This window comes from Oryctolagus cuniculus, chromosome 10, assembly GCF_964237555.1.
Source record: "Oryctolagus cuniculus chromosome 10, mOryCun1.1, whole genome shotgun sequence".
Classification (NCBI taxonomy): domain Eukaryota; kingdom Metazoa; phylum Chordata; class Mammalia; order Lagomorpha; family Leporidae; genus Oryctolagus; species Oryctolagus cuniculus.
Window position 1 is genome coordinate 44785053 of NC_091441.1, and position 25903 is coordinate 44810955.

A 25903-nucleotide genomic window follows, 5' to 3' on the forward strand; every position below is an offset into this window, starting at 1 on the left:
AATGTCAATGTCAGAGCTATCTCTTACCACCTCTTCCTTCTAGAACATAGTGAATCTTAGAAAACATGTTACTAGCACATAATAGCTCTAATTTTACAGGTTTTGTTTCTGAGAACTGAAATAGGAAATGTAATAATCCACTGAAGGCAGATCTCATAAATTCGATTCATAGTGATTGGATGGTATACAGATTTGGCATTATGGAGGAAGCACACAAGAATACTGTGCACAAACAAAAGTCATGTGATTCCAAGAATGATTCTGCAACCTGCCTTTTTTCTTTGCCTGGAATACTCCTTTCACTTCAATATGCCCTCCTATCCTATCTGCCCCACGGTAGATAAAGCTGTGATGTAAATACTAGGGCTTCTTAACCCCACGGAACACCTAAGTCATATTTCCGTGCTGCTTTTATGGAACTTACAACACCTATCTTACTAACGTTATTTATTAGTGACATTTTCTCCTGTTCAGTACTAAAATTCACTGAAGGCTCACATTGAAATGTTTTCATCTGTACTTTTCCTGAAGAATTTTGTATTCATAAATAGCTATTGGCAAAATAATTAAGTTGAAAAGCCTCTCTATAATGAAGGGCTATATAGTTTCCTATGTAAATCAAAGTGCAGGCAAAATTCTCCCTACTTGTAGCTGTGGATACTTCATTATACCACAGGGTAAAAGATACATAATAAAATAATGGTAAGGTATAATTGCATCACAATTGTGGCTTGTGGGCTTGTGTGTGTGTGCGTTTGTGTGCGTGTGTGTGTGTGTGTTTTGGTATAAACATTATCCTCTTTCAGCTAATGATGGACAGCCAATTGTTAATCATTAATTCCAACAAATGCATGCTTCGTTTGTAATTAGCTGTGTTTATTTGCATAAAAGCAATTCAAGTAAAATCAACAAACATTGTTTGAGTTCCTACAATCCAAGCACTGTGTTATGTGTTCTGAGAACCATAAAGAAGTATAATATGCCAACCCCACCCTTAAGAGGGGGACATCCTGAAGTGTTCAGAGGGTGACCCATTAAAAATAAAAATATTGAAAAGAATTTTGAAAACCACAGCTAAAGAAATATAACCAAAGAATCCATTATTAATTGCCTGATTAATTTTAGAGGCGATCATTCCTTTGGAATCTGGCATAGTGAGAACATATCACCAGGAGGCAGTTAAGAATGCAGGGTTCCCACCTGTAGAACATTAGTGTTCCACAGGGGTGAGGACCTGTGGAGGCAACAGCTGAAATCTAGCCCCAGTTCCACTTACCAGGATCTCTGCCTCAATGCAGGTTTCCTTTAGACCCATAGAGGAGAGATCCTTTTATAATTAACACACAGACATCATATGTACCAGGCATTTTGGTTGAGTGGAATTTTATAGCAGGTGTAGGATTTTAATAAGGTCTTAGAGAACTGGTGTAGTTTCCTATAATCCCACAGATTAGGAATCTCAAATGTATGTTTAGGGGCCACTTTTGTGGCCACTCATGCAAAGGGTGATAATTGTGAGATAAAGTAATGTATCAAGAAGATTTTACATGAATGTCTACATACATTAATGTGTTAAGCCCTAGAATAAACATTGTAGAATTTATTGTATAGGTATTTAGAGAGAGTAAATGTTTTTGAGAAAGTTACAAGTGATTAATGTTTTAGTAACATTTGCCTAATGGAATCTAATAAATGAATTGGAGAAATGAGATACAATAGTCACAGTATCTCCCTGGGGTGCCACAGTAATTGTCCAGTAATAATGTATAAGGTCTGGTCTAGGGCAATGACAATTGGAATAGAAAGAAAAATGCAGGAAAAATGCCAGGAAAAAAAGTACAAGATCACTGGAAGACTAATAGGAAAATCTGGGAAATAGTATTATTTTATAATAAACATGTTTTAATTATTAAAAGCAGTTTTATAGCAGGTGTAGATATAACCTCCAAGTTAGTCTAATATTCTTTTTCCAATGTTGAATTTATTTTTTATTCTTAACAGAAGAAAGACAAATTTCATCAGCCTTTGGAAAAGTTCTTCAAAATATGGCATTTACTTGAGCCTAAAGGAAAAAAGTTTCACAGTATCACATGCTGGTTAAGCGTATGACCCCTGGAGCCAGGCTTCCTAAGCTTACATCATAGTTCATCACTTCTAGTCACATGACCTTGGATGAGTTACTTGATTTTTCCCTGTACCTAAAATTACATGATCTACAAAATCAGGGCAGCATTAATGCCACTGCATAGAATTATTGTAAGGAATGAAATGGTCCTGTAACATAGTGTTAATTATTATTCTTATGATTTCTTGTGCTTCTCAAGCTATATGACCCTAGGCCTAAGAAAAATTGTCTTAAATGCTACAAAATGTGGGGCAACTGCTGTGGACAGCAAGTTGATCTGACACTTGGTATACCTGCAACCCATTTCAGAGTACTTGGGATTGAGTCCCCTCTCCACTTCAAATCTAGCTTCCTGCGAATGCACACCCTAGGAAGCAGCAGATGATGGCCCAACTATTGGGGTCCATGCTACCCACATGGGAGACTGGATGGAGTTCCTAGCTCCTGGCTTCAGTCTCTCTCCCTTTCGATTAAAAAAAAAAAAAGACAAGCACAACTCTTCTTTTAAAAAGCTATGAAATAGCATTTTTCTGACACCACCAATCTTCAGAAACTTTAACCTCCTTCCTCAAGTTGCAAAATAATTTTGGAAATCGTAGGTCACATCTCACTGGACTGCCAGAATGTTCAACCCACTCCATTATCCGAGTCTTATGCTAGCCTTATCTCCACTGGCATCACTGCTGCCCACCGGAAACTCTGCCACCAGGGCCAGTGCTGCCCATATCCATGACAGTATTTCCAATGCCCAATTTGGAAGCTCTAAAAGGACACCATGTACAAAGTGCCACCACCAGCAGCCCTACTTGTATTATCATCTCTGGCATTGCTTCCACTGAGGCAGCACAAGTCTGCACTCATACGGCAGACACCATGGCCATTGATATCAATAGTGCTAATACTTTGTATTCTTAGTACCCCTAGGGATATGAAAAATTTACTAGTTTTACTGGTCTTCTTTTCCCATGTTCCTCATCCTTAGACCACTGACCCCTGTGTGTGGCAAGCACCATGCCATACTTAGACTATCCTCTACCAAACTGAAATTTACCTTTTCCCTTGAACCTCCTTAGAAAGAGGTGTTTCCTAATAGGTTGTTTTATCTTAGATGGCAATAGCCTGGATTCTGGCAACTCTACTTCCACAAGCATGTCAGCATGTTGATCATAGTAATGGGGACTCAAGTTGAGACTCTGTGTGTGTGTGTGTGTGTGCGTGTTTCAAGCCAAGCCACGCCAAGCCACCCAGAAAGCTTTTACTTCTAAAACATCAAATCAAATTCATAAAAGCAAATATTAATGTGAGAAGCTATAGTTGCCTATACCATAAAGGTAGGCAACGAACAGGAAAAAAAAAGCGGAGGCATTAGAGAAATAAAAGTAGTCAATGTGATGCAATTTCAATCCCTGACAATGACTGATAGATCAGAGTAACAGAATGAGATGGATGCCTGTCTCTGCGTGCACTACAACAATGTTCCCTCATACCGCTTGGGAAGCAATCAACAGGACCAGGGGCTATTCTGGACTTAGTCCAGGGAAATGAAAGTAGGTGAAATGAATACTGTAACATGGAAGCTAATAAAGCCCTAGGGGAAAGTTATCATAATATCACCAGATTGGAACACACTTCTGAGAATATTTGTGAATGATAATAGAAGTATAAAAATATTGGAAATGTGGAATGAGTTTTTAAAAAGTTGATTGGAATCAACTCTTGTGTGCTATAATGGAAAGGTATACAGTGCTGAGTGAGAACATATGATATTCACTATCCTGAAATTCAATTCTAATAACAGAAGTCAATGTAGGCTCATAAAAATGTAGTAAAAGAAATCAAAAACAATTTCCTTATTTAAAAATACTATCAGCTTTGATATGAAATTAGATTCTGAAGATTAAAAAGAATATGAGAAGTCACAAGCAAGCTTCAAAGATGTATTTAAAATGTAGTTTGAAAGGAAGCTGTATGAACTGCAGAAAGAACATGGGTTTTAGAGTCTGACTGGCCTAGACTCATGGTATGAAGTGAGTCACTTCTCTCACTGACTATTCTATACAAATGGCACAGGAGTGCCTATTGTTCATAGTCTGTTAGATCAGTCATGTGAAGGCATTGCATAGAGTGTGGCCCAGGGTAGATGCTCAGTAAACCTCACCTCCAATCCATTGATTCCCAGTGGAGGAATATGGGAGAGTAGAAACAGCCTTGAGAGATTTTGCAATAAGGAAACATAAGTAAATCACATAGTAGAAAACGCAGTTCACCAGCCTGTGAACACTGGCCCAGCATGGGGCAGCTCTAAGACACAATAGAAGCACGGGCCGGCGCCCTGGCTTAATAGGCTAATCCTCTGCCTTGCGGAGCCGGCACACCGGGTTCTAGTTCCGGTCCGGGCGCCGGATTCTGTTCTGGTTGCCCCTCTTCCAGGCCAGCTCTCTGCTATGGCCCGGGAGTGCAGTGGAGGATGGCCCAAGTCCTTGGGCCCTGCACCCCATGGGAAACTAGGAGAAGCACCTGGCTCCTGCCTTCGGATCAGTGTGGTGCACCGGCCGCAGCGCGCTGGCCGCAGTGGCCATTGGAGGGTGAACCAACGGCAAAAGGAAGACATTATAAAAAATAAAAATAAAAAATAGAAGCATGGAAGATTCATAACGGCATAAATGCAGACATCAAACAGGTAATATCAAATGACTTCTGAGTCTTTCAGTCTCTTCCTTCTGATTCCTATGCTCTTATTAATCTGGCTCCTAAGTAGGAGAGCCTGGGGAATTCTGGCAGACTTCTCAGATTAGAACCTCCTTGAAGACAGGCAACACATCCACAGATACACAGAGGTGGCACACAGGGGAGATCTCAAAAACTACTAAAATTGTGCATTTTTAATGCATGAGCTCTGTCCAGGCTTACAAAAGGACAGACACACTGACAGCAAGAGAACTGTAACCCTGCTACTTTGAACAAGCTCAGCTTACAAGGTAGAATCAAAGTGTAATTTCATTTTGATCTTCCTTCCCCTGCCATTAACCACCTTCTTCAGCAGGTGCCTTTACTTCTATTTTTGTTGTTTGCTAATAGATCGTTCCAGATTCACTTCAGGTTCCAAACAGGCTCAAAGAGATAGATGTCCTTTGCGAGTCATAATGAAAATTCTGGACTTGATTTGGTGTTAAGCCCTCTCCCATCCATCAGTGGGGCCAGTTTCAGTAGAGCTGTTGCCCCCGAAGGGCAATATAATTGGCCTCTTTGTCCAGTCTAGCTCTTCTACTCCTTTTTCTCCACTCACTAACTACAATTTCTAATGCTCTGGGTTGTAGCACAGGGAGGCAGAAACAGAAAGGTGGACAAGGCAGCTCCCTGCTTGTGTTCGTTTCCTTACAAGTGCATTGTATGTTCTCTGGGCCTGTCCCTATCTTTGCTGAGGCCCTGCAACTCCTACCCAACCGCGTTTCTAGCTTCCACTACTTCTTGACCTGGCTTACCTCCCACTCTCAGTTCCTGCTTTATCTCTTGGTTCACAGATGGTTCATTCTACAAATTTTTCCCCCCTCCTGGAGTACCCTCACCTTTACCATGGCCTCTTCCAGGCTACTTCTTTTCCAGGATGTAAAATGGCTTTAAGGCTATATTCCTCCATGAGATTCCTCTATGGTCCCTGGAGTTTTGCCTCTTTGAACTTCTGGCAAGGGGAGAGCAGTTACTTTCCGGATGCAGCAGAGACTCACCTCTGCTCAGCTGCCAAACCAGCTCTTCCACACATCTCTCTCTCCTTCTCTGTGATTTTCTGGGCTGAAATCAGCCTCATTCCACTCTGGCACAAATCCAGGGGAGGCACAACAAGCTCTTCAAGCGGTCTTTGAAGTCCTCCCCTATACTGCTTGAGCCTCTCTGTTCTCTGGGAAAGAGGAAGCTCTTGATGCAGCCTTCCCAGAGAAATGGTCCTCAAAATTGCCCTCCATTCCCACTCTCTTAACGCTCTTAAACTCTCCGTTTTTAGCATTGTTCTAGCGTCAGCCCCAAAGTTGTTAAAAAAAAAAGCTCCTCCTTTATTTTTTATAAAGATTTTTTTTATTTATTTGAAAGACAGAGTTAGAGAGAGGCAGAGGCAGAGAGAGAAGTCCTTCATCTGCTGGTTCACTCCCTAAGTGGCTGCATCGACTGGAGCTGGGCCAAACCAAAGCCAGGAGCTTTTCCTGGGGTCTCCCGTGCAGCTGCAGGGGCCTATGGAATTGAGTCATCCTCCACTGCCCTACCAGGCCATAGCAGAGAGCTGGAGCAGAAGTGGAGCAGCCATATAGGATGCTGGCACCACGTGCAATGGCTTTACCCACTATGCCACAGTGCTGGCCTCACAAGCTCCTCCTTTAAACAATGTGCATTTTAATGTAGAATCCCACTTTGTTGTCCAACATCTGTTGTGTCATGAAATCTACACATTTACAAGGGCACTTCGGAAAATTGGTGGAAAAATGGAAGTAGAGATTGGAGTTGCTGTGCAGAGGGTTAAGTTGCAGCCTGTGAAGCCGGTATCCCAGTCCCAGCTGCTCCACTTGTGATCTGGCTCCCTACTAATGTGCTTGGGAAAGTAGCAGCAGATGGCCCAAGGACTTGGGCCATGTCACCTGCATGTTACAGAGGGATGGAACTGCAAGCTCCTGGCATCTGCCTGGCCCAGCCCCAACTATTGTAACCATTTGGGAAGTGTCAGTGGATGGAAGGTCTCTTTCTGTCTCTCCCTCTCTATGTCACTCTGCCTTTCAAGTATATAAAATAAATCTTAAGAAAAAAAAGTGTAAGTAAAAGATAAGTTTATTTTGACAAAAAATGTGAAATTCATGAATAATCTCTTTTCACAAGATGCTTTTTCCACTAAGTTTTTGAAGTTGTACATATATCTAAAGAAAAATCAAACGCTGGATGAAGAAAAACATCTACCATTTAGCATGAGAATATTGCAACAAGACATGGGAAGTTATTCCACTACCTCTGCATTGTTGAGGCTACCATGTTTTCATTCATTCACTCATTCATTCATTCATTCATCAAGGGCAGGCAGGTGTTAGGCTCTGAGACCACAAGAGTGAATACAGAGTTCATGTACCCTGACAATGGACTATATAATCCACAAGGAAAGATTTTGTTCTCATTTTCCTTCACTCTCCTTGTTTTTCAGATAGAGACTTCATTAAGCTCTTGTACTCTTGGTTCTATGTTGAAAACACACCATTTTCTTCAATGTCAGCCTGTACAAGGCAATTAAGTCAACATATATATGAGATAGCCAGTCCTTGCCAAAAAGTAACAGGCGTATATGATATTAGATTGTTACCTAAAGTCCTTGCCAAGGTTTTGTGTTATTGAAACCTGAAAGTTCACTTAATCAGAAGTACTTCTTGGTAGAGCAACATGGGTCAGTAGGTGAAGCAATGGTACGGAAAGGACTCTGGGAACATGAATTTTAATTTGGTTCTGCCACTGACTGTGACCTTGATCAAGTCCCCAGACTTGTATCTCAGTTTCCCTGCTGGAAAAGCAAGAGGGTGCTTATATTAAAATTGATTGAATGTTGTGCTCTGTTTTCTTTATTCCTAGAGAAGATAAATTAGCACAACATTATCTGTTCTGTGGGTATTGAAATTGAGCTACCAAAAAAAAAAAAGAAAGAAAGAAAAGGAAAACCTCAAAAGGTCTTTCTAGATTCACATAGTGAATGTGAAGATATTCAAAAGTTGGAGCTGAAGGTCTGTAACTTCCTAATCTCTTGTTTTAGGAGAATGTTGGCAATACAACATATATATTCAGGTGTACTGCTTCAACTCCTATCTCCCTCCCACTCTTTTATAGAATGGCTTTATTTCATTCCTTCCCATCTAAAGTTGCATATATATATATATAATATACATACAATGTATATAATTATATATGCATGCACATACATACATATATGAATTTAGGTGAAGGCTGGGTATATTTGCACAAGCTAGTGAGGGCTATGCTAAGTCACAGTGAGCATCTTAGGACCCTGTGGCTTAGTCTTTAGCTAGGCTGGGTCAAAGTGCAACACAGAACACATATGTATGTATGTATATATGACTTTTGAAGGCATACTTTAAAACTTTTTTTATTTAATTTATTTGAAAGAGTTAAAAAGAAAGATTGTCTATCTGCCAGTTCACTACCATAATGGCTGCAATAGCCTGGGATATGCCAGGCGGAAATCAGGAGCTTGGAACTCCCTTTAGGTCTCCTATGTGGGCACAGAGGCCCAAGCACTTGGGCAATTTTTTGCTGCTTTCACAGGTATGTTAGCAGGGAGCTGGATTGGAAGCAGAAGAGCCAAGACTTGAACCCTGTGTGCATTTGAGGTGTCAATATACGCTGTACTCATATGGGATACAAGTAGCAGGTTAACCTGCTGAGCTACAATGCTTGTCCCTTGAAGGCATGTTTTTTCCCATGTTATTTAAGGATGGCACAGCTAAGTGGAACAAAACGTGGACTGAAGTCCTACTAGAGCCAGACATTGTGCTAGGCACAAAGAATACAATATAAGATAATCAATAAAGCCTCACAGTGGTTGAAGATTTACTATGTGCCAAGTGAACTATGTAGATTTTTCTTTTAATTTTCAAAGCAACCTCTTTGGGTTAGCAAGCAATCATTTGGCAGATGATAAAACTGCTCAGAGTGTTTAAACATCTTTTCCAAGATGACACAGCTAATAAGTGGAAGAAAAGGGAATTTTACCCAGACTTTCTAACTGCACAGTCCATATTCTTAGCTCTAACTTACTCTGCCTTCCAAAGATGAATAAGATTAGATAGAACCTGCTGTGAAGAGGTTCACGGATGAATGGAGGAGAAAGATTCATAAATAACTACCATGGAAGTACAGAGAAATGTGCAATGAAATTTATGCAGAGCTGGAGCAAATGGGTATGTGAGAAAGGATTACAAAGAAGACAATATATGAGCTTGAAGGAGAGAAATGAGGATTAGAGATAGGTGTCCCAGAGGCAACAGCACAAACGTAGTGTAAGTCTGTAAGATGTGGCAGGGGAGGAACTTGAATAGCTGAGTGCAACCTGAGCACAGTGCAGTTGATCCCTTCGTTCCTAGGCCTTTCAGGGGCTGTCCAGAACCTGAATGCAGACATCAGACTTTGCACCCCTGTGCCTGTCTGCCTAAAGCCCATGAGAATCTACAAGTGAAAAGGGATCGCCAGCTCCATGTCAACCGCTGAGAAACTGCTCACATGACTGGTTCATTCTAGCTCCATTGTCCCACAGCTTAAAGCATATGATTCTGAGATAACCTTAGTTAATCGATAAATGAAGGAATTTTATCTAATTGTGGAGCCAGCTACATACTGATGGTGGCTTTTACGATAAAGGGTTCATTGCCCCTCAGCATTGATGTTGATCCCATGTGTCACTAGCAAAGGCAACACAAATGAATTAGAGTTCAGAAATGGGCATGAAGAGTACTGTGGGAGATCAGGCAATGGGAGTAAGTAGCAAGAATCAGGATGCAAGCATATATGCCTGTTATGATCTACAAGGGCCTATAAAAATTCAGGCTTAAGTCTAAGCTAGAAAGCAAGAATTTCCCTCTTGATCTTATTTTAGTTGTTTTTTTTTTTTTTTTTTTTTTTTTTTTTTTTTTTTTTGACAGGCAGAGTTAGACAGTGAGAGAGAGAGAGACAGAGAGAAAGGTCTTCCTTCCGTTGGTTCACCCACCAAATGGCCGCTACGGCTGGCGCGCTGCTTCAATCCGAAGCCAGGAGCCAGCTGCTTCCTCCTGGTCTCCCATGCGGGTGCAGGGCCCAAGCACTTGGGCCATCCTCCACTGCCCTCCTGGGCCACAGCAGAGAGCTGGACTGGAAGAGGAGCAACTGGGACAAAATCTGGTGCCCCAACTGGGACTAGAACCTGGGGTGTTGGCACCGCAGGCAGAGGATTAGCCAAGTGAGCCATTGCACTGGCATTATTCCAATATTTTAAATAAAGTTTTATGGAAGCCCAATGTGAATAACAAAGCAAACTTTTTTTTTTCTTTTTAATGGTGTTCATCAGTTTCTGCTTCAATCTTCCCAGTGCTACTTTTTAACAGAAACTCATAGTGTAGCTGAAATAAGAATTCAGTTAAAATCCATTCTGAACTATTCCAGAGTTGAGTTTCCATTTGGTTTAAGTCCTGACCACATGCACAAAGAAAATATTAGCTAGATATCTACATACGAAATCCAAAGGGTCATATTTTAAATAATTTTCACATAGTTTGAAGGTAGTGACAAAATCTAAAATGTTTACACCATAATGAATTACACTTAGAACAAGAGACAGAATTTTAATTTCCCATTTCTAGACATTCAACCTGCTAATGTTTCAATCCATGTTACTAGATAGACATTGCTGAATATAAACTTAAAAATATTTTCTATAGGGTTTATTGTATCTTCTCAAAAATTTTTCTATAGGACAAGCTGTTCATTTTGTGGAACATGTTGTCTACATTCTAAAAGGGAAAAGTTCTTGGATAAACTTCCTGAAAAAATAATGTAGATTTATGATGATGAGGAGGAATATATCTACAACTAGTAATTTTTACATCTATTATTTTAAAATATTGAGTATTTTGCACTCTGATATGGGTATTATCTTTGTCACTTTACATGGGAGAAACCATCTCTTTGAGAGAAGTTAAGTACTTTACACAAGTTTGTACAGCTATTAAGTACCATAACGTGAACTCAAACTCAAATCTAAAAATGCTAAAGACTGGGCTCCAGTATTTTATGTTACTTCCTAAAGACAAAGAGACAGACTTAATCCCCATAGAACATGAGGATACTTCAAAAAAAAAAAACCATGGGAAAAATAGAATTAAAAGATGTTTATTTTGGAAAACATTGAAATCCATGCAGTTTTTCATTATGTGCATTTTCTACAAACTTTTTGAAGACTGTCCTGTATAAACTCAGAAACCCAGGTTCCAAACACTGTATTCTAATACATATGTGAAATGCCTAATTCCCTGTCCTATCTGTCACCTGATTAAAAAAACTGTCTACTTGTGGATGCAGACAGACATACCCATCCCTGCCAGCAGCTCGGGTGTTATTTCAGAGCCGTGTGGAAGAATGAGGGCTCCAGGACCACTAAGCATCAGACTCGTGCTTTCTGTTTACACCCTATACTTGCTATTGAGATCTTTTCAATGGCTACTTTTTGTTGAGGGTTTCTGACCTGGATTCACTTCACGGCCTCATGTTTAAAAAAACCTGTTTTTCACCCCCTGACCTCGTGTGTTCCGGAATCCTAACCTCAGTATCTGATCCATGATGCCTATTTCCTTGGATGCTGGATCCCTTGCTTGCTAATCTCTTCCTCAGATGACCTCACTGGAATTAATCAATGGTCCACCTGCCAGTACCTTTTGTGCCTAACCAACAAACTCCCAGTCCCGGCCCCTCTGGCTTTATCTCTGATCCATTGTCTCCTAGAACTACATGCTTTGAAGAAATGGTCTGATTTTCAAAGACACAAAATCAGTTTGAAGCTTTATAACACATTGCCTCTGAAAATCAGTATAGGTACAAAACCCCAAAACTGAAGATAGCAGCTTGCTGATTATATGTCCATAGACTATAGCACCAAGCACAATTCAGAAGAGGAAGGGGAGCAGGAAGAAGCAGAGATATCAAAGAACTGCTTGGGTAGTATGTATTTTCAAAGGCATGCTTATCTAGCTGTAGTTTCTCTCTTCTACTAATTTATAATCTCTTTGAAAGCAGATTTGAATACATTCCATTTTAAATCCCACACAATGTCTAGTAGAGTACCCGATACTAGTTAATCCTTGTCGATATTTATTGAATTAATAAATTGCCAGATGTTTCATGAATTGGCTACAGACAATTTTAGAACTCCTGGTCCTCTAGGACTATCTTTAGAGATTCCATAAACAAGTAAATAATGCACACCTTTAACCCTCTTTAAGAGCTCACTGTCTCCATGGTGTCAGATTATAGAAGCCAAGAAAGGACTAAAAGCATCAGCCAAGCAGTCTGTTGTTCATCTGCACTTTCTGCTGAAAAATAGAAGAGAAGAGAAGAGAAGAGAAGAGAAGAGAAGAGAAGAGAAGAGAAGAGAAGAGAAGAGAAGAGAAGAGAAGAGAAGAGAGGCAAAGAGAAGAATACTAGCCCATGTTGGTCAGAACTGTTTACACACAGACACACACACACACAAATCTTTCAAGATGTATCTGCATGGATTAAAGTGAATTACAACTCAGTGGCAAATCAAAAGAGAACTAAACATTCTACTGCTAAAATACATTCAGGAACAAGTGGAAAATAACACTGGGACTTTGAAGATGATGAAGGTGGCAGTGAGGATTTTAAAGTGGACTGCCTCCCCTCTGCTTGAACAAGCAGCACCCTACCACTAAACAAAGAGAAAGGGGCCACACTCTATCCTGAGAGCCCCCTGCATGTTTGCATTAGTGAGGTAGACAGCTCAGAGGAGGGACTTAAAAGAAGACTTGTATTGTTCATGGAGTCTTTCAAGCGTAGTAAGGGTGGAATTCCATCTGTTCAGTTCAGCTCGGTTCAGTGAGCCGGTTCACTTTTAATGGTTCACTGAGTTGTGACACCTAGTAGAAATTACAACCAATGTTTTAAAAAACCTTTATGTTACCATTTATGAAACTGTGTGGCTTGATCACTTTAAAGTTTTCAGCTCCTTTTGTTTCTGATCTGTTTCCAGGGCGTCTCTCTCCTGATTTAAAAAAGAAAAATGTGGGGAAAAAATAGCATTAAAATATCTGACTACAAACGAAGAATATATTTGTTGGGCTCTAGTTTGCACACTAGCTTAATTTGTGCACGATCTCAGACAAACACAGGAAGTTGCAAAGCTTTCACTCAGAGTTTGCATTCACCTTGTTCTCCTAACCATGAGTTCTTTCCACACAGAAAGAGCTATAAATGCCTAACAGTCTCTGAAGCAGCTTAGTAGATACTCTACCTTGAGGAACAGGTAGAATTCCACTCTGTTCGCTTGAATGACTCACTGAACAATACCAAGTTATTAAGTTTTTCAGTACTGAGATGGGGATGGGGGAGGGCACTCCATCTGATACCTGCTTAGTGGCATCTTAGAAAAAGCCTGTGTGCTTGCATGGACCTTAGCAGGAGGCCAAGAATTAGCCCATGAAGCTAACGATCTCAGCCAGATCATCACTTTCCTAGAGGAAAAGGAACAACGCGGTACAATGGGACAATAATGCAAAGTGATGGATGCTTATTGGCAGTGCATTTTGCAAGCCATGCATTGGGCATGATAAAGGAGGACCTTGGTATGAAGTTCAGCAAATATCAGAGGGCACTCCCATTCTGTTTTGAATAACTCATTTCAAAGATGCCAAACTTACCTCTCACAGTGTAAAAGCAGCATGCAACCCATCAACAGGGAAAAAAAACAGAGAGAGTGAAAGGCTTAAGGAGGATTTCCGCTGCATGTACCAGAGATCTGAAAAGAATGAAAGTAAATCTTGAAGGCAGAAGTCTAAGGGTGAAAGACATGCAAAATGGCTGACCACATCAGGCACCAAGTCCAGTTGGTTACGCCTTCGTCACTGAACACCACTGATGCTTTTGTTTGATCTCATACCCTATGTTTCAGTTTGCTCCAAAAAGTAGCTCCAATATTTTCATCACATCATTGTTCAGGAAAGGAGGAATGGGTAATATAAAACAAACAAGCTATCCTGTTTTCAGCAATGAAGAACATCCTGTTGGAAATATTTTATCAAATAAGAGGATCTTGATTTATTTGTCAACAGAGGTACGAAAACAAATGAAAGTAGAGAGCTCACTGAAGTGAGGCTTCTGCCATTCTTTCCTTCCTATGCATTTCTGCGATCACTTTATTCTGCAGTTCACTGTGACATAAAACTGATCCCAGACCATTCCTAGGAAAGGTATGCTAGACTTTTCTTCAGTATCATCCCAAGTATCATCATTACCACATCAAAGCAGGTAAGATAAGCAATGTTCATTTCAAAAAAATATATACACAGTGTAATGTGTCATTTGCTTTTCTAAGGTCTTCTTGTATTTCTGGTGAAATTCTTTCTCTGAACTTTTTGGTTGTTGAATGTCAGATGTTTTTATCTTTGCCATATCTATTTACATTTGTCTCAGATTCTAACCCTCTTAACTATCCCCATCTTCCCTCAGAGTGACTTAATGACTACTTTTCAGCATGTAGTAAGATGGGTCAACAGTGTGATCTCTTTTATAGTTCGAGCATTACTACTTTTGCTTTTAACTTCTTTTAGTGTATTTTTGTCCTTCACTAAAAGATTCTAATTTCAAGTACTAAACTCTGTTGTTCAAGTTAGTGTTTGTAAGATGGGAACTAGATGACCTGCAAAGAAACTAATAGACTGTCTTTTTTACAGATCTACATTTTTCTTTTAAAAATAATATTTTGCATGTTAAAATGCTTTGCATGTTAATCACTCCATAGATAGTAAGTACGAGAAAATACTGTAAATAGGGCTGCATTTTTGTTCACACTGATAACAAAAGGAAATTCTTCTCCCTAGAAATGATTATGGAAATAAAAGGAGAAAACCCATTGATGTACTTTCAAAGTGACAACAAGTGTATAAGGCCTCTCAGGAAAGTACAGACCACATATTTATGTGTCTATAGGTTAAATCTTTGACTTTTCAGAAGCTAACCTGGGTGGCATTTAGAAAACCACAGTCGGCTTAAAGATTGTTGGCATGCCTTACAAAAAGAAAAGAAAAGAAAAAAGAGAGAGAGAGGAAGGTCAAGCCTCACTAACTTCTTGGAATTTCTGGGAGACACAGTTGACTGTAAGAGCCAGGAAAATATAATGAACACTCTATTCTTGAATATTTTTTAAGAAAGCCTTTGATAGTGGTTTGTTAAATACTACAAAAAATTTAGAACAGGTGAATTCATTAAGATATAGAGAAGAGGTTAGAAAATGATGATTTGTTTTCTGAAGAAAGGGTCTCTTGACCCATTCAAAAGGTAACCAATGTCAAAATGTGTGTGAAAACTTACACAATAGAAAAAGGAAATAGGCACTTATTGGACACCTACTGTGTTCTAGGCGTGTCACACGCTCTCACTGCATCTTCACTCAGCCCTGGAAGGTAGATATGATTGTCCTCATTTGCTACATGAAGAGGCTGATGCTCAATGAGATTAAGTAGATCACCTGAAGTCATCCAGCTGGCAAGGGAGTAGGGGAACAGGGATTCAAACTCGGGTCTAACTGACAAACCCTTGCACTCCTGCGACCCTGTCACTCGGGCTCCTGGAGAAATTAACTTTGGTGTCTCTGGCCCTGGCATCCCCCAGTTGACCTTCCATTCTGGAGCTTCTACCTCTGAACCACCTTGAAATCATCTTCCAGCCTCTCCTTCCAGATACTAAACAGATCCCGGATTTTTTCCTTCACAGCAAGGTGCAAATGCTCTTTACCATTTTGCAACGATCTTGAATCCCCGCGAATTTTCTGGCTTGAGCTGAGGAATCTGGTTCTCAGAGGACATTCCAGCACCTACAGGGCATGAAGGGGAAAGAGGCATTCCTACTTCCGTGACCTACTCCTCACTCTGCACAAGTCCACCCTTGCACATGTGTACCTTTAAATATGCATATGCCATGAACCACGCAGAGTTCAGCAACATCTTTTGGCTAACTAGCTGACATTTTGGTGCTTAATAAAAATGGACAGAGCCTGGGGGAGTCAATTACAATAAGGGTACTGAGCTAGAACCTCGCTGGGAAGCCAGAGGAAAAACAAAAGAATAAAGTGGTTAGAGTGGAAGGAAAAGCATCACAGGTGAGCTTCAGTAATGATTATGTTAGTTCCTTTTAGAGCCATTGTCATTGCAGCCATGAGATTCTGTTTAAAGTTGTAATGTCCATACTTCTCAGTGTGTACATTTGGATGCCATCTAGTATACAAGATGGAATTAAAAAGATGAGTTTATTTTGCTGCAAATTTTTTCATAATGTATGGAAAATATGCATTATGAAAAACCTAGCATGGATTTTTTAAAAATTATTTTCAGCAAAAGAAATTTACCCTTTTTAATTACATTTTTCCACAACCCTGTTTTGAAGTAACCCTCATATATATCATACATACATACACACCTCTAAAAAGCAACCTCAAGGTCAATGTCTGTAAACCTCTTAAAACTTTAAAGCAAATTATAATTAACACTGAGCTTTTTAAATCATCCTTTGAAATTTTTTTTACATCCCAGGGTATCACAAAATCAAAGTACCTTATGCTCCAGTGCTAGAAGTATTTTGGCCTTCAGAGAATAAATGGCCTGAGGAGTTTACCAGAGGGACTTGCTTATAAGGGAGAGTCACTGCTTGTGGATCTGCAGGAAATCCATTAGTCATCTCCACCACTGCCCCAGAGGGATCCCTGATGATATCCAACACAGCAACCTTAACCTTGTTCCATCATGATCAAACTTGACATTTGTCCAAGATTGTTGATGTCTTCCCAAGAGGGTGTGATTGACAATCAAAATGTTACCGATGAGGGCAGGCACCGTGGCATAGTGGGTAAAGCTGCCGCCTGCGGTGCTGGCATCCCATATGGGTGCAGGTTCTAGTCTTGGCTGCTCCACTTCCCATCCAGTTCTCTGCTATGGTCTAGGAAAGCAATAGAAGATGGCCAAAGTCCTTGGGCCCCTGCACCCACGTGGGAGACCCAGAAGAAGCTCCTGGCCCCTTGCTTTGGATAGGCACAGTTCCGGCCAGTGTAACCAATTGGGGTGTGAACCAGCAGATGAAAGACCTCTCTCTCTCTCTCTCTCTCTCTCTGCCTCTCCTTCTCTCTCTGTGTAACTCTGACTTTCAAATAAACAAATAAATCTTTTTTAAAAAATGTTACCAATGGTCATTTAAATAAAAGATTCATTTATTTATTTGAAAGTCAGAAAAAAAAGAAAAGACACAGAGAAAACAAAATCATCCATTCACTGGTTTACGCCTCAAATGGCTGCCAAAGCCAGGAGCCTGGAACCAATACTCATATGGGATGCAAGAGTTGCAGGTGGCACCTTAACCCACTGCATTGCAATGCCAGTCCTAACCAGTAGGTATTTTTTTATACTTCAATCACTTATATTAATGATTACCATAACTTTTGCTTCAGGAAACTTTTGTGCTCTTAAAAATTTACTGGGTATTCCAATGGATAATACTTATTTATACTTACCCTATCAGAAATGAAAAACATATTTAATTCATTTAACAATAAAAACATGACATGGTAAAATAAATCACTATCTTATGAAAAGTAGTTATATTATCCAAAACAAATGAAAATTAATGAGAACTGTGCCATTGTTTTGTATGTTTGCAAATCATTTTAATGTCTGGCTTAGACGGCAACTGAATTTTTATGCCAGCTTCTACATTCAATTTAGTATAATATATTGCTCTATTACAAGTATATGAAGCAAACCAGAATTACACAGATAATTTAAAAAAAGGAAGGACCATTTTAATAGGCATTTCAGATAATTTTGGATGTGTTTTTTTTTATTACACCAAAACTCCATAAGTGGTAGCTTCTAATAGACCGGTTGCAGTATGGAATCTGAAATCATATTAATTAATATTTTATACCTTGTTGCATTAAAATTGCTTAGTCTGTCATGTATTTATCATGAACTTTTTAATATTTTATGATTTTGTGTCATCAAACATCAGAGTTTGGAAAGTATTAGTTCATGCCATGCTTCTAAATACTGGTGCATATAATTTTGCAATATCAAGAAAAATTATCTTATTCATTAATAACATATTTATGTTAAGTTCATGATAGTGAATATGGATTTTTCAAAATTCCATTTTTTACCAGAAAATTCAGATTTCATCATTAGCAATAAACAGCCAGTTGTTTTCCTTGAAGTAGCAGGTCAGATTGTTCATTGTTGAGAAAATTTCGATCATATTTCCAAATGTGAATGACAAGTATCAGTCATTCTGTAAAGTAAAATCATGTTCTGTGAAAAAGTGGCTAGTTTAGCTTGCAACTCAAACAACTGCACAAAGGTTTTTTCCTACACTTTGGTATATAGAACTTCAAAGTTTGTCAAACAAAATATTAAAAATATGCATTCAAAGGTTAAGGTTTAATAAGATTAATACTCTTATTGTTTAATCAGACATTCTTACATGAAACTGATAATTGAATTTAACTTGAAGTGTACCAAATTTAGGAATACAATAATTGTTAGTTCAATTTGGCATTACTATCTTGATTTTTACTAAGGCACCAACAATTTTACCCACCATTGCTTTTCCAAAATCAATACAAATGTCAGCACAATAAAAAAAAGAAAAGAAAATGTTTTTATTATAAAAATAGTTTTGATCTTATGAATTTTCTGAAAGAATTTCAATCATCTCCAGAGGTCTACATATCATATGTTAAGAACTGTAACACTACATAATTTATTCCTAGTGCCTGTAAAAGAACCTTTGGGACCTCATCACTATTAGAAGCTCTGAATCTTTGCCCATAAACCTTCTCTGACTGGTTTACCTGTGGTAAGATGTACATACCACATGTAAGTGTTATGAGGGTCCCTCAAAGTGAATGTACTTTAGCCCTTTTTCTTTTTATTTATTTATTTATTTGAAAGTCAGAAGTACAGAGAGAGAGAAGGAGAAGCAGAAAGAGAGAGAGAGAGAGAGAGAGAGAGAGTCTTCCATCCACTGGTTCACTTCCCAACTGGCCACAACGGCTGGAGTGTGCCGATCCAAAGGCAGGAGCCAGGAGTTTCCTCCAGGTCTCCCCGGTGGGTGCAGGGGCCCCAGGACTTGAGCCATCTTCTGCTGCTTTGCCAGGTGATAGCAGAGAGCTGGATTGGAATTGGAGCAGCCGGGACTAGAATTGGTGTCCATATGGGATGCCAGTACTGCAGGCAGGGGCTTTACCCACTATGACACAGCTCCAGCCCCCATTTTAGTCCTTTTTCTCCTGGCTGTTTTCACTTGTCTGATTTTAGCTCTGCATTCAACAATTACTTGAGCTCTTGTAAATGCCGGTCATTCTCTAATGTACTGTATATCTTCCAGAGCTGATATTTTATCTTATTCATCCTCAAAATCCCAGCACATGACATCCAGGAAAGGTTAGATTTCAGTGGGGTAAAGGTTAATAGGATAGTTTTCTTCTAAGATAATTATAGTTCATCTTTATTTTATAATATTGCTCTTTGATACAAAGTAGTAGTTGTAATTTGGCATTTATGTAAGAGCCTAAGATAGGATTATCTGTGGGCACCATCAGTTACTTACTTTTTCAACTCCATTTATGTCTTTAGGAATCTCATTGCCATGCTCTTGTGACCAAATGACACACAGGCCGTTGAAATGTGCCTGTCTGGTCCCTTGTCTTTTAGTACCCTAGAATTCAAGAGCAAGCTGTTTTGATTTGCTGGGGAACTATACACATGCCTCACTCATACAAATTGGTAGAGAATCTTAGTATTTTCTCAGATTTTGGACATCTTTAGCTACACTAACTAAAGAAAGGTAATCAAACGTTGAATTTGTCTGAATATGTGCTTAGAGAGTGATACTGCAATTACAATTATATCTGACTTTGTTTCTAGCAAAATTAATGTATCAACTAGTATTTATGCATCCTTTCATATTCTACAAATAATTTCATGTGTCTTCTCATTTTTATAATAATAAAGCTGCTGTGTGTGAAGAACTATTTTCCACTCACTAGGCTAGAAAATCAACACATATTGTTCTGATAGATGTTAAGAGAAACTTTATGAGGCAGGGATGAGTCTCATTCCCAATTTACAGATGAGGAAGCTGAGGTTTAGAGTGATAAATAACTTAGCCTTATATCTAGTATATTACAGATGTGAAATTTGAGCCTGATTTTCTGACTCTAAGGCTTGAATCTTTTCCACTAAAGCACTCTCGGAAATTTAATTTTATGTTTATCTTACTGAAAATATTCCAAATTCTTTATCAGAAGTTTGCTTGAAATACTGTGTCATGGGATTTGCTGTTTTTGGAAAGCTCACGAAAAGATTAAGAGTCTTAGGATTGATGTTATTTTTTAAGAGTCTCAGAGCTAAGAGAGAATATTATCAAACTCTAAAATATTTGGTTAGGATGACAATCCTGGAAAAATACTTGGTTAATTCCTTTCATAAATTTGGCATTTAGCTAAGAGCTAGGATTTGTTAGAGATTCTTTTCTTTGTTTTATTCCTCCCTATAAGACTATTTTAATTTTTACTTCTATCATTTTTTTCAAATACTGTTTAAGCCATATTTAATAAACTAATGGAACATAATATCCCAATTCATATTATAGGTACAATAAAAATGCATTTATAGATCCTTTAAATCAATTTCTAAATGTTATATTTGTGCTCTTGAAAAATTATACTCTTCCATTCTTTAGTATTTAATAATAACACAGAAAGAATATTGGCCTCATGAGTGTGACCTAGTAGCTATCTGGGTTCATGTTTTCTATTAAAATGAAGACAATATGTTAATCCTTGCAGTGCCCCTGTAAGTCAGTGAGTATTAACCTTTGTCAAATACCTTACTGTCAAATTTATAGTCAGAAAATTGAAACATTTTTCATAAACTTCCTTCTCTGTTCAAGTGGAATTATACCAAAATTCTCATAGATATTCCCCCTACCTCATTAGCAAATCACATTAAGTATTATTCATCTAGTTGTTCACTTACTAATAACATTTATTTTACCAGCTATAGTATTTAACACCATAGAAGCGGAGAGATAGACACAAAGAATAAGACACTAACCTTCAGAGGTTTATTTTTTCCCTGAAATTGAATTGTGTTGACTCAGATGGTATATTTGAATCCATTGCAAAATTAAATAAAATTTTGTATGTGTCAGCACTTCAAAGACTAAAAAGAATCCTATACAATTTAAGGTATTGTTATTATTGTACTATTTTAGCACAAAATGAATCCTCTGCCTACTCTATTATTTGTAGGCTGAAGATGGATGAGATAAAAGTACTATCATTAAATGCTCAACAGCAACATCTGGAAATCTCTCCAGGATTTCACTTGAGTGGAAACATTAAGGAATACTAACTTTCTGAATTTAGTGTATCGATGAAGATATTGCTAGAGCCACTCTAGAACACTGGTTCTCAAACTTAAGCAGGAAACAATCACTGAGAAGGCTTGTGAAAACAAATTGCTGACCCTCACACCGTGTTTCTGATTCAGCAGGTCTGCAGTGGGGTCCAAACATTTGCATTTCTAAGAAGTTATCAGGTGAAGCTATACCGATGGTCCAGAAAACAAACTTTGAGAATCACTGCTCTAATATAACTAGGCCCACCCTAGGTGTTGGAATGTAAAGCTTAATACAAATGATTTATGCAAATAACTCTGTTTTCATCTCATTAATCAAAGCATCAGTAGTAGTAATTGTGTTAAAGGTTATAACTGCATTAAAGCAGAATGAAGAAGGAAAGAAAAAATGAGAAATCCTCTAATAAATGAGTTCAATTATTGAGCAAACATGAGTGAGGGAAATAGAGAATCTTGCTTTGCTTGCTGTACTTGCACATCATCTTAAAAAGTCATGATGGGAAAGGTTAGAAGTGCTAACCCTACACAAAGGCGATGACTTGATCATACCAGATATGAACACATAAATAAAAATATTAATGGGAGTAAAGAAACACAATCATTTCTCCCTCAAGGCAAGAGGAATACTTTAAGTTTCAAACATCTTTAAGTCACTGCAATTCATCCATATGTAACAGTCCAAGTCTTAAGTCTTATAAAGGTTAAGTTCATGAAGCATGGAGGGCATCAGTAAATTATCAATTGCTTTAACAGGCAATCTAGATTATTGTATGCACAGTTGTCCCTGGGGATGCAGCCCTCTTTAGAACCCCTTTGGCCCACTAGCCACTGTCAACCAACCTCCTTTCTGTGGACAACAGCCAGAGGCACACACACCTCCTTGAAATTATAAGCAAAGAGAAGCTGTCCCTCTGATTTCTGAACCTATGGAAACCCCACCAAATCAATCCTGGTATTCAGAAACAACTCTCACTCTCACTTGGTAGAAGTTGGAGTACTCCGTAGTGAAGGACTTAGCCTAAAGTGAATTCAAAATCCCAAATGGATTTGTGCCAGTTAGTAATCGCATTCAGTTATGAATTACAATGCCACCTGCCCTTCCCAACAAGGCGTAAACAGGCAAGTTAATTCTCTGATGTGAAAGAGGTCCAGTCATAGATAGTCCCATGGCTTTGCTAAGTCATGTCAAACTCAGGTTCTTTTCAGTTTGTGACACACCAATCCCAGGTACCAGCCTTGTCCTCCAGGTTCAGGACATGCTTCTCTGGCCTCAGCTGATACATTCTAGGCAGCAACTTGAGAAAAATAGTCATATTCTCATCCTTTTCAAGGGAGACTTTGTATGTCCCCCACAAAATCTCCTCTTATATATAGCTGACAGGAAGCTTGGAAAACATTTACTGGGCTCCAAGGAACCCACAAAAATTTTAGGTTTCATTACTGAAGAAAAAGAGAAATATGGACATTGAGTAGACAAATAATAATTCCTGCCATCATGTCCAAGAAAAAGTAAAATTCTCATATTCTCCCATAGAAATGGTAAAAGGAGCCGGCACCGCGGCTCAATAGGCTAATCCTCCGCCTTGCAGCGCCGGCATACCGGGTTCTAGTCCCGCTCGGGGCACTGGATTCTGTCCCGGTTGCCCCTCTTCCAGGCCAGCTCTCTGCTATGGCCCGGGAGTGCAGTGGAGGATGGCCCAAGTCCTTGGGCCCTGCATCCGCACCGGGGACCAGGAGAAGCACCTGGCTCCTGGCTTTGGATCAGCACGATGCGCCAGCCGCAGCGGCCATTGGAGGGTGAACCAACGGCAAAAGGAAGACCAGATTTCTCTCTGTCTCTCTCTCTCACTGTCCACTCTGTCTGTCAAAAAATAAAAAAAAATTTTAAAAAAGAAAATGGTAAAAGGAGCAGCAGCTCAAAACAAACTATGTTGCATGGGGAAATCTCACACTTTGAGGAGCATCGGAGCTACTTGGAGCACTTGCTGAAGTTCAGAGCCCTAGTGCCCCTGCGGGTTCTAATTCAGTACTCCTGGTTGTTACTGTGACCCAGAAGGTATCAAGGACCACACTTTGAGAAACACTGTTTTACAGCTTCATTACCACTTGTCAGCCATCTGTCTCCTACTGCCTATCACATTATTGGTCATCCTTGATTAAAAACAAAACAAACCAACTCTGTTCTGTTCCTTTTAACTCTTTTATTCTCTACAATTAGATCTTGCAAATGGGTTGGCCATGCTCCCCTAACGTTTTGCAAAATTACAACAGTGACAGGTAGATTTTAGCAATGCAGTCCCTCCTTGTAGGCAGGGGGTGATAGAAAGCTTCCATAGGAGGAGCCAACCTGGGTTCCAGCTTAGAGCAGCAAAGCTGTGCTTTCTGGTGACTCCAGTGGCCAAAAGCAGCTAGGGTCAGGCACAACATTCAATCTAACAGTGAGTGATTAACAGTCAAGTGGCATCTCTGGAGTTTTATTCCCTAGTCCCTGTTCCACCTCCTCTTTAACACTCAGGTAAATGTCAAAAATGGACCTAGGGATTATAGCTGACAAGGGGCAAAAGCCTTCATGTTGTCCTCCAAAGGTTAAGGTTTTCCAGACTCAGTTGGAAGCCCCAATCTCCAATAACCATTAATCCACTCTCCACTGGTAGGAGTGAGCATATTTATGACTGTAGTCACTAAAGGGTGAAATAAAGATTAGTTTTTAGTTAGGAACGCAAAGCTTTTGAGATCAATACAAACTCACTGCTGAAATCAATCTAAAGTTTGGAATTTTTAAGTAAAGATTTACTAGGCTTCCTTGTACAGTTAATTTTCCAAAGGGAAAATAAGCCCCGAAATGTAACATAGCAATCAAATTGAATAAACACTAGTCAGTTTGCAAACTGACCTTGGTTGTGCACATATCAAATAAGTGTGTAAAGTAATAAAAATGCCCATAATGTGGATTGTAAATTTGCCAATAAATAGGAAAAAATCAAGATATACATATAGATTTACATGATAAGAATACTAGCAGCTATATTTGCCTATTTGAAAACATAAATAATCAATAGGCATTAATAATGAGGCTATTCATGCATTTCCCTATTACTATGCATATTAAGTGTTTCAATTATTTCTACTTAGTTTGATAGATAAATGTATAGCCTTTTGTGAAAGCCTTCATAAAGGGTATGGAATTGTTCTTGAAAACAAAAGCTACTGTTTGGATGAAAGAGCAAGTGGACTGGAAATACATAGCTTGTTATAGTCCTCTGCTGTTCATGTTTGATGCATGTATACAATTTATTATGCAATTTCTTGAGATTTGACAAAGTAATTGTCTGGCAAACCAAAGCTTTAATGATTTTTTCTGTTTCATATGAAAAAACTGTAGGTATTTTAGGAAAATGACTTAATAGATCAGTGTCTATAAGCACTCTTTTGCTTGTTACATATCTGTAGGTTGTGGAGGCCCAGAGATATTTTCAGAGAAGTGCAATTCCATGTAGTAAATTCATTTTCTTCAGTAGAGTAAGTGCATGAAAGCTTACAGAAAGCTATAACTTCAGAAATTATTTAAGCTACCCTTGGGTCCTTATAATGGAACTGTGTATCTTCTCAGTAGGACATGGAGGAGGAGAGAACACAAGAGCATCTGCACCATGAAGAGGAGGCTGGAAGACACGCACAGCCTCCAGTCAATCTCTGATTAGGCCATTGTGACAACAAGTTAGTGTTAACTGCAGTTGTTAAAGGGCAGGTTTATCAACTACACCTGAGCTAACTCTGCAGGTAACATTCATTTGCTCTCATTTGCTGCCTAGATGCCAGGGATGAGCTCAAAGTCCATTTACCTAAAACATATTCCTTCCATGCACTAACTGCTTTGAGGCAAGGTTATATAGGAATTTGTTTCTGGAGATGAATGCTGCCCTCTTTGAAATATTTTGAAAGCACAGTGAAATTTTTTAGTGGCTTAATGTTGGCATCTGCTGCCTGGTGCCATACTCTTGAGAAATATACAAAGCCATGGAGAAAATACGTGCATATATTCTTAGATAATAGAATTCATATGGGTCCAAGAGACAGTAATTTTACTTTACTAAAGCCATTACATAGATCTCAAAACAATATTTTAAGACAACACTCTCCAAGAATTGGTTAAGTAGTTTTTAAATTTTACAGGTTTCACATATATGGCAATTATACATACTACCTATGTGTTGTATAAATATACATTTATATAACATGTGTATTGTGTAAATATATACAATTTTGTGTGCATGTACATACAAATGTGTATAGACACATATACGCACATACACACACAAAAAAACCACAATGTCTACACCAGGGTAGAGAACTTGACCACCCAAATAGTCCAGATGTTTTCATGAATCTTACATTATTTTTCAAAATAATTTGGCAGATTTTAAATTATTTTGGTAAATTAAATTTTTATTATGAGATTCATGAGTGCAGATGATATGTGACTATTAGAGTTAAGCAATTTGGAGTAGGGATAGCTAGGTTGCCATCATGAGTCTCTATGATTTCAAGAAAAGTGAGATTAGGAGTTACAATGCTTAAA